At 45.9% G+C, this 8,693-nt stretch overlaps 1 protein-coding gene across 2 annotated transcripts in view; it reads left to right on the top strand.

Moving 5' to 3' along the window:
• The first annotated feature begins 1,369 nt into the window (after window positions 1-1,369).
• Window positions 1,370-8,693, top strand: part of KAT6B (lysine acetyltransferase 6B) — a 118,265-nt gene continuing 110,941 nt past the window's right edge. The window contains exon 1 of one of the 2 annotated variants that reach the window (XM_076338465.1): window positions 1,370-1,606. The gene's annotated coding sequence lies outside the window, so the exon portion shown is untranslated. Of the gene's footprint in view, window positions 1,607-3,424; window positions 3,486-8,693 lie in introns of those variants that run through there. The other variant, XM_076338463.1, reaches the window with a different exon arrangement.

Below are 8,693 nucleotides of genomic sequence, written 5' to 3'. Positions count from 1 at the left end.
ACTATACATTTCAGTTTCCCGCTCTATGTTTAAAAGGCTGCACCTGGCAGTTAAAAGACTAAAACCTCAGTCAACAGGTATGGTATGATAGATACATGCTGGAATATTATTTTCACCTGGTAGCTTTCTGTAAGTAGGTCATTCAGTTTTACAGTGCTCTAAAACATCACCAAAGAGCTTCCTTACACAGTATCTCCAGCAATTGACTCTGAACAAGTTGCACTAAACCTTAATGCTCAGTATTTTATTACGGAAACTTTGTTCGCTTGCTAGTCTACATGCAGTACGTGATCTAGGAAAGACCTTCTTAATTTATTGTAGGTCATTTTCCACCCATTCTAAAAGGAGATTTTTTTTTTCTTTTATCTTTTCTTCTTCAGGACCAGATATTTTTAGAAAACTGTGCAGGCAGGCACCTAACGCAACATGTCACCCACAAGACATGGAAAAGAGGATGTCTAGGAGACCTCTGAGATGGGTCATGTTTCAAATTTGGGAAGATGGGGGGTGTCTAGTTGGTGCTTGCTTGAGTAGATGCTCAGGTAGGTAGATTGCCTTTTCCTCCCTTGTGTGGTACCCTATGGTATATACCCTACAGTATTTTGTCATGCCGTACTTCGGTGAAAAGTGGTGTTTGCTAGCCATAGCTGAGAAAACCATCACGAGTAGTATTAAAACTTTGATGTGGTGAGTGGCCTTTGGCAGCATGGCTCAAGACAGCATGGAAAAAACGTTTAAGTGAGTTTTAAGTCCGTATGTGTTATCACCTTGTCCTTTAAAATATATTCCTCATAACATCTTGTTACATTTACAACAAACTCAATGGGAGGACAACATCTGTAATTTGTTCACCCTCCTTTCATCCCTCAGCCTAATTATGGTTGCCTCAAGCACAGCCCTCTTCCTCCGGACTGAGAAACTGTGCAAGCCCTTTTAGGAAGGATTTGCCAAAGCCTGCCTGTGGTGGTGCTTCCATCCAGACATTTTAAATCACCCCATATCGGACGAAAACCCCAACCCAAACCCCCGAGGACGGCGTGAGGGCCCCCCGGGCGGCGGCGGTGACCACTTCCCCTCAGGCCGCCTTCCCGCCCAACGCGCCCCGCAACGGCCACCCGCGCGCCCCGTCCCTCAGCCCCAAACCACCGCCGCCGCCGCCGCGCTGGCGGCCTGCCGCCGCCGCGGGGACGCGCCTCCCCCCAAACTTTATTGCCTTTTTTACCCTTTCTCTCCCTCTTTTTTTTTTTTTTTTTTTTTTGAGGGGAAAAAGGTGGGGGGAGCTCAATTTCCCACTTGCCAACAGCAGATAAAAAAGTGGGGAGGGACCTCTTCTGTCACAGCCTATGTAGATTAACCTTTCAATTAGCTGTTATCAGGTCCTGTGTCTTAGCACCAGTCCTCGCAATCTGCGTCCGCTCGGCATCGGGAAGGCTGGAGGTCTGGGGTGGGTTTCTGTTTTAATTTCTAAATTAACGATAATTGTTCGTGTGGTTCCCCTCCCCCGCCGTGAGCCGAACGCTTGTGTCTGATCTGCCCGTCCACCTTTTAGTATTTTGGAGTGAGAAGAGGAGCCCCGCGGAGGAGGAGGAGGAGGAGGGGAGACAAGGTATTCTCTCCGCATTCATCTTCTTTTTTTCCCCTCTCGCGAAGGGGCTTAGAGAAGGTAACTGGTGCAATCAATCCGCTGGCTGGGGATTCCCTCCACCCCCTCCCCGGCTCGTCTGGCTCTCCTGGCTGGGTCTCTTCAGTGTGTATGTGTTTGGGGAAGGGGGTGGGGGGAGGTTGTGTTGTTGTTGTGTTCCTGGCTCTGGTTGCAGCCAGGAGAGAGAGCGAGCGAGAGAGCGAGAGACAGAGAAGGAGAGAGCGAGCGAGAGAGAGAGAGAGGAGCCGCGATCGCGTTTCAGGGGCAGCACATTCCGCAGGAACCGCTGCTGCAGAAACAGACACAGGCAGAGAAAGGAGGTCACTGCAAGCAGAGGGGGGAAACCTGCATCGGAGGTTAGATTCCCAGGAGTTTATGTGGGGGATAATAGGGAGCATGCGATGGGTTTTGTTTTGCATTGGGTGACAGGCTGCAATTTGCCGTAATAACCCCCTTTCCCTCCCTCTCTCAGTGCAGGGGGCTTGTCACTAGGCTGGGTACTTTTTTTTTTTTTTCTTTTGCATTGGAGGCTGATGCACGTGTTTGCAGACACTTGTGCTTGGTAAATGCATTGCAACGCTCTGCGTTTTGCAGGGGAGGGGGAGCAGCAGCAGGAGGTGATGGCTGGGTTGGATGGGGTGGGGAGAGGGGGAATGGAGTGGCGGAGGGAGGCAGGGGATGGCTGAGGTTTTTGTGTTGCATGCTCCCACCCTTGTCTTTCTGAGGCGGCAATTGTTCCTTCGCAGACGGGGTGACAGAGAAGTCCCTGCGCTTCGCATGGCGAAACTTGCAGGGACCTGCATGTGGCTGTGGAGCTGGGAGTCATTGTCGCCGTCCCCGTTCCCACCCCCTCCTCCCCTCCCTTCGCGGCGCGGGGTGTGCGTGTGCGCGATAACCGGCTGCCAGTGCCAGGCACCTTGGGAGGGTTATGCTGGGAGCACGCTGTTCCATCTCGCCCGCCCGGGCGAGTGGCAGGATCTGAGGCACGCGCGTGACGCTCGATATCTAAGGCTGCTTATTAGTGTGTGTCGCGCGCCCGCCCGCCCTGCCGGGCTGCTTCAGGCGGCCGCCGCCGGTGTCTCTCGCTAGCGATCACCCTCTCGAACAAACTTCAGGAGCGGGTGGGGCGGTGGCGGGTGGGGGAGGGTAGCGAGGCCGGGGTGGGGGGGGGAGGACACCAGACGGACGGCAGTAGTAGCCAACGGGAGGGCGGGCTTGCGAGAGCTCTCGCCTCCGCTTGCGGCGGGTGGCCAATCGCTGGCGTCCGAGGCCCAGCAATGAGGCGGGCTGGGCTGTGGCGGGCGGGCGGGCCATGCGGGTGTGTGGCGGCGGTGGCAGCCAATGGCAGCGTCCAGCCCCGCCCATTCTCACGGATAGGCGGGGTTGCGCGTGGAGGGAAGGGGCGTGCCTCGTGATTGACACTCCCTGCCTTCCAATGGGAGAGACAGGCTGGTTGCTGGGCGGAACGGGGCCAGTGTGGGCGGTTGATGGACACGGGCCCGCGGCCTGTGAGCGTGGAGCGGCGTGCGCAGGACGGCCCAATGGCGGGCGCCGGTGGGCGGGGCGCGGGGGTAGGTAAGGTTTTAATGAGACTCCATTGGGCTGTAATCAGTGTCATGTCGGATTCACGTTAAGTACAACAGGGCGAAACAAAATGGCGGCGTAGGTGAGGCGAGGCGAGCCGAGCCGAGCCGCGGCGGCCGCCGGCAGGGGGGCAGCGCAGCAGCGGGGGCAGCCGCCTCGGCGCAGTCTGGCAGCGGGAGCAGGGGAAGAGCCGGCAGCAGGGGGAGCCGCTGCGGCGCCTGGAGGAGGCTCCTCCCCCCGCGGCCCCGGTCCCGCGGAGGTGAGTGGTACCGGGGAGGGGGGGGGTGGCCCTCTCAGCCTGCCGCCCGCGGGCGCGGCGGGGGGGCCGGCGGGGCCGCCGCCCCCGGCACCGCCCGCCCGCCGCCCCCGTGGGGTGGGTGCAGGTGCACGCCGTCGCCGTCCTCTCCCGGCTGCCCTGTCCTGCGGGGTCGCCGTGCCCCGGGGAGCAGAGCCTGCGGGCTTGGGGTTTCTGCCTTTGAAATGAAAAATCCCGGAGTAAGGCTTGGAGGGTTCGAAAGCCGGCCCCGGCTCGGCCCCTATCAAATACAACAATGCCTTGGCACTAGGCGTTGCAAATCTCCATGGCTTGGGTATACCGAAAAAATTTTAAGTAAGTTGGGGAGGGGAATGTTCAAGCCTGTAAAGCCGCGTTTTGGAAGTGATATTCACACTGTATTTTCTTTGCCCAGACCTCACCTTTAGCATTCTGTTACTGAGCGTTGAAAATAACCTGCTCTGCAAAAAGCAAAAGGATACCCCTTCTGTTGAAAATCACTATCCCAAGAAGAAATGTTTTCAGTGAAACCCTCTGCCCAGGTTGACTGCTGGCAGTGAATATTACCTTCCCGTGCTCCCTGATGTTCTCTAGTACTATATTTTAAAGCGCTTAGAACTTCCATAGAAGAGGGTGAGAAGGGTGAATTTGGGTGATTTTGCTGGTGTCATGTTGTGCTGATGTCGTTTCCTCTGGTGGTGCTTGCTGCTGTCATGTTGTGAACTGCTTTTTAGCATATGATCTTAAACTAGCTTGTGGGGTATCGCAGAGTGCAAGCACTTCATCAGTTTGATTCACATGTACCACTCTTACTCCCCACCCCCCCAAGTCTTTTGGTGTAGTTTTGAAGTTACTACAATGTCTCCTCATCTGTCTGTTTGAAGCATGTGCAAGTGTCATTGCCCTTCCTTGTTATAATTGAAAACTGTGTGTTGTATAAAGAATAATACAATAGCTGGCTTCATGGTCTGATTAAGAGTGTCATGTGTGCTGGGAGTCCTTGCCAGGATCTGCTTTCTCTCTCTCTTTGTAGGTGCATGTATTTTGCAACGGGGAAACAAGTATCTTGCCTCTTTTGCATCATTAATTGAGGTGGGGGTGGAATACAGAGTTTATTAGCGGCAGAATTCTAAGTAATGGCTTGGAGGAAAGAAAAATGGCAAAAAGCTTACTGAATGCAATGGCAGTCTTCTCTTTTTCCTCCTTCTCTGCTGCAATCCTTACCTGACCCTGATGCTGCAGCAGAGAGCTGGCCTGCTGCTGCTTCTCCCGAGTGTGTGCAGAGCAGGTAGGAGGGAGCAGAATGAAATTGTGCTTCACAGGTCACCGGCAGGTTGCACAAGTTGCTGTCATCTCTCTCTCTGCCCTTCCTCCCCCCCTTTTCTATTTATTTTTTTGGTAGCTGTGTTAACCTCGGTTTTTAAAAGTTTAACTGCATTTACATTTAAGACAGCCAGAACGAATTTTTCATGAATTTCTCCCAAAAAAGACTTTAGATTGTATTTTGTGAAATGCTTTTTGATACTTGGGTAATAACTTTTAGTTTTGTTTCTTGGGGGGGGGGGGGGGGGGAACGGGACGGGGAGGAGCATAGCTAATTTTTTTTTTTCCTCTTTCTGACTACACAGCTTGTTTTCATGATCTGGATCACTTGGAAATAATTCCAGATACTAGTTCAGTCTAAAAAATACCTTATTACAGGATTGTAGGATTACTGATGACACCTGAGATTGACATGTTCAGTCAGTGCATTCTTTAATTAGAATCAGCTGTACAATAGGTGTGTGCTTTATTAAGGACATATTTGCATTCATTCTAAATCCTAAGCTGCAATTTTGCAACTTCTTTGTATTTATCTGATAGTTTATGACTTGGGTAAAGGGACAAGCCTTGACTAGAGATGGCTTTTCATGTTCTAAACATAATGTGTTGTACTTAACCCTCCGAATGCTTATGTTCTGCAACTCTTCAGTAGCAGATTTGTTAACAGACTTGGTCAGTAGTATAGTGTAATCAAACTTTCTCAAATGTTCTTACTTTCAGAATAAGATACCATAGAGTGTAGAGGCTGAAATATGACATAGAAAGAGCTTAATGACTGTTGCCATAAAACTTGGAAGTGGTCCTGCAGACTTAACAGTCTGGAAAATTTAATCTGTGATTGGATGGGTACTGTTGAGGGTCTGATTAAAAGTTATTTAATTACAAGGGGAGGAAAATTAATAAATAGACATGAGTGTCTGCTACTAATTTATAATCACTCTTAAAAATTGGTATTTCCTCAAAATCTGTTTGGCTAAGCATCACACTTTTTATAGTAAATGATGTATGGCCACCTTTTTGTGGTTTTGGTGAAATTAAGTTCTAAACTTAGAAACCTGAATGTCATTTTGAACTTCTGTGTGTCCTCTTATGTTGAATCTGAAAAGTTTGTTTCTAAAGCAGTTAGTTTTGTCTTTATCCAGTCACTCAGCATGTATATGTATGTATCTCTGTATTGCCAATCTTGGATCAACCTGTCTTAACTTGATTTATGAAAGAGCTCTTTAACTTATAGCTCCAGGATCACTGAGCTGAACTATATTGCTGGCAAACACGTTTGTTATTAAGAGGTTATTCTGAATCTTAAATATGGTAGACCTTGTCATATTGGTAGTGGAGGTCAGGGTGCTACACTTCAAGTACGTATGCAGTCAAAGTGGCGGAATAACAGAAACTCTAGGTTGTCATAAAACAATTCCAGAATTGGGTCGGATGAGCTTTGCATGGCTTCCTAAAGCAGAATGAACTTAGTTTCCGTTGGAAGGTGTGAATTTAAGATGTCTTGATTTTTCCCCTTGAAATATCCTGCCCTGTGTGTTGGAAACTCTATGCTCCTGCTGATACACTCAACTAGTGTTGATTTAGTAGGCGCTAGTATGCAGGAGGTTGTATTACACATAGGGAGTTTTAAGTAAATAAGTAAAAATGTAGTTCTGAATGTATATTGCTGTGACATTCCTTTACCAAGCAGCAGACTTACATGAAGATACAGGTTTATGCTCACCTTTTGCCACAGTCACTGGCCAATAAAAATTCCTGTAACCCACAAGTTACAGCATTTATACTGAAATGTTCATCGGTGTCCAGGTGCTTGGAACAGACGTTGCACTGTGTGTTCTGGAATTTAATGGAAGTGATGTGGTTGCTTGTATGAAATCTAATACAACAGTACTGCAGTAGGTTTAAAAATGAGGCAAGTACATCTGACTCAGCAAATGCAGTGTTCAGCATTTAATTAAGTACTGACTATCTTCGTGAAGACTCACAGTAGAACAGCCTAACTAAATAACTTTTAAACTTAAAACCAGGTATCTGGGGCTTTATATGTAGCTACAGAGGACTTCCAAATCTATAGGCAGAGCATATAAAAAAGTCTCAATGTGAGTGAGCATCCACTATATATAGTGTTCTACTTTGTTGTGGTGTTGTATTTTCAGTGTCAGAGTTGCGAGAGAATTTGTAGGATTCATAATACCATGGAAATTTTTTTCTTCCCTGTATTTGTCTGCATTTTTAGCTACAGTGTTATTTTGGAATTATCTGAAAACAGTGAGTATAAACAATGCTGTTAGGGAAAGAATGGCTTTTGCTAGCTGGATTAAATTAAAGTGTCTGTTTACAGAACAAGTTATTGTTTTATTACAAATACTGTATTTTATTGAAATACACAGAACTGTTATCAAATATAACTTGCGTGAGTACAGACTGGAAGCAAGAAACAGGATCCAATCTATGTAGATCAATAGGGTTCAGTATGAGAGCCAATCAAACATTCGGGCCCTGTGTTTCTATCAGGAATGTGTCTTTTCATTCTGGCAGTCAGTTGAACTTTCATATTTCTAAATCTGAAAATGCTTAAGCTTCAATCAAACCTGAAGAATGACAAATTCATAAAATGAATTGGTTAATATTTCTACTATTTGGGTATAGAAGAATTTTATGTTCATCAGTAACCAGCTGCTCTTTTGTTACTAATCCTGTTGTGTAGGTGTAATAATGTGTGAAACATGATCTGGAGTTTATATTTAAAGAGACTTTTGAGGGGGTAGAAGGAGGAGAAGATACGGGACCAAAAGTGGTTTTTGTGCTCATTCTCATCACAGTTGCAGAGGAAGCTTTTTAACAAGTTGAAAATAACTTAGATTACTGCATCAATTCAGGTTTTTTTCTATTTATAATTTACTCAAGTTTTAAACATGATTGAAATGCAAGATGACTTGAATAAATGAATAAAAATTAGGTCCAAGACTTGTGTAATTATAGATATTATTGTTAGTTATAGGCTGCTTGCCATAGCTTTATAAATGTAGTTTCAGATTAACTCAGTTTTAGATTTTGCTGTGAAACTGGTGAATTTTCTACTTTACAAGACAACCCATTTATTGAGAATAAAGATTTTCCTTTTCTGGTTTTTATTTATTTTCCTTTGATTTGAAGTAATTATACAGTTCTGTTAATGTCTTCAAAAGTTCTCCCTCACACTTCACGGCAGAAAAAACTAATACCTCAAATATATTTATTTATTCATTAGGTGACTACTGTCTTAGTTTAATTTGTGTGGCTCTTTAATCTTTTTTTTTTTAATATATATTGTCCTGCAGAATTAATAAACTGATCAAGATGTTCTTTCAGGTTTCTTATATAAGTTTTTGGTAGCCACTGAATTTTCTGTTGGGAGTTACATATTCCACAATAAGTAAATAAAATTGTTAAACTGTGGGTCACTGAAACATATTTCGTCAATGTGACCTCTTTATATGTCTTCATGATGACAGTGTATTTATGTGAAAATGCTTCCTGTTACTTAATATTCATTTATGTTCCTAAGAGTTTGTATCAAAAATGCATGCCTCTTTACTGCACACCTTAGAATGAGAAGTGCCTTTGTGATTCCTTTTCTGTATTGTATGGTACCTACATATTAATGAAGTATGTAATACTAGGAACTCAGTTCTGATATTTTGCTTTTGATTTTTCTGAGTTGTATAATTAACATATGGCATGGCACTTACAGACAGCATACTGTAAGAAATGGCAGTGGTTAATAATTTGACTTTCATCGGTTGAGGATTGTTTTTTGTTTGTGGTGGTGGTAGGGTGGTTTTTTTTTTTGGTGCATGTATAATCCATGCAGATGGTAATTTTCCTATA

Source organism: Aptenodytes patagonicus, chromosome 5, assembly GCF_965638725.1.
Source record: "Aptenodytes patagonicus chromosome 5, bAptPat1.pri.cur, whole genome shotgun sequence".
Lineage (NCBI taxonomy): Eukaryota > Metazoa > Chordata > Aves > Sphenisciformes > Spheniscidae > Aptenodytes > Aptenodytes patagonicus.
This window is presented reverse-complemented; position numbering and strand designations above follow the sequence as displayed.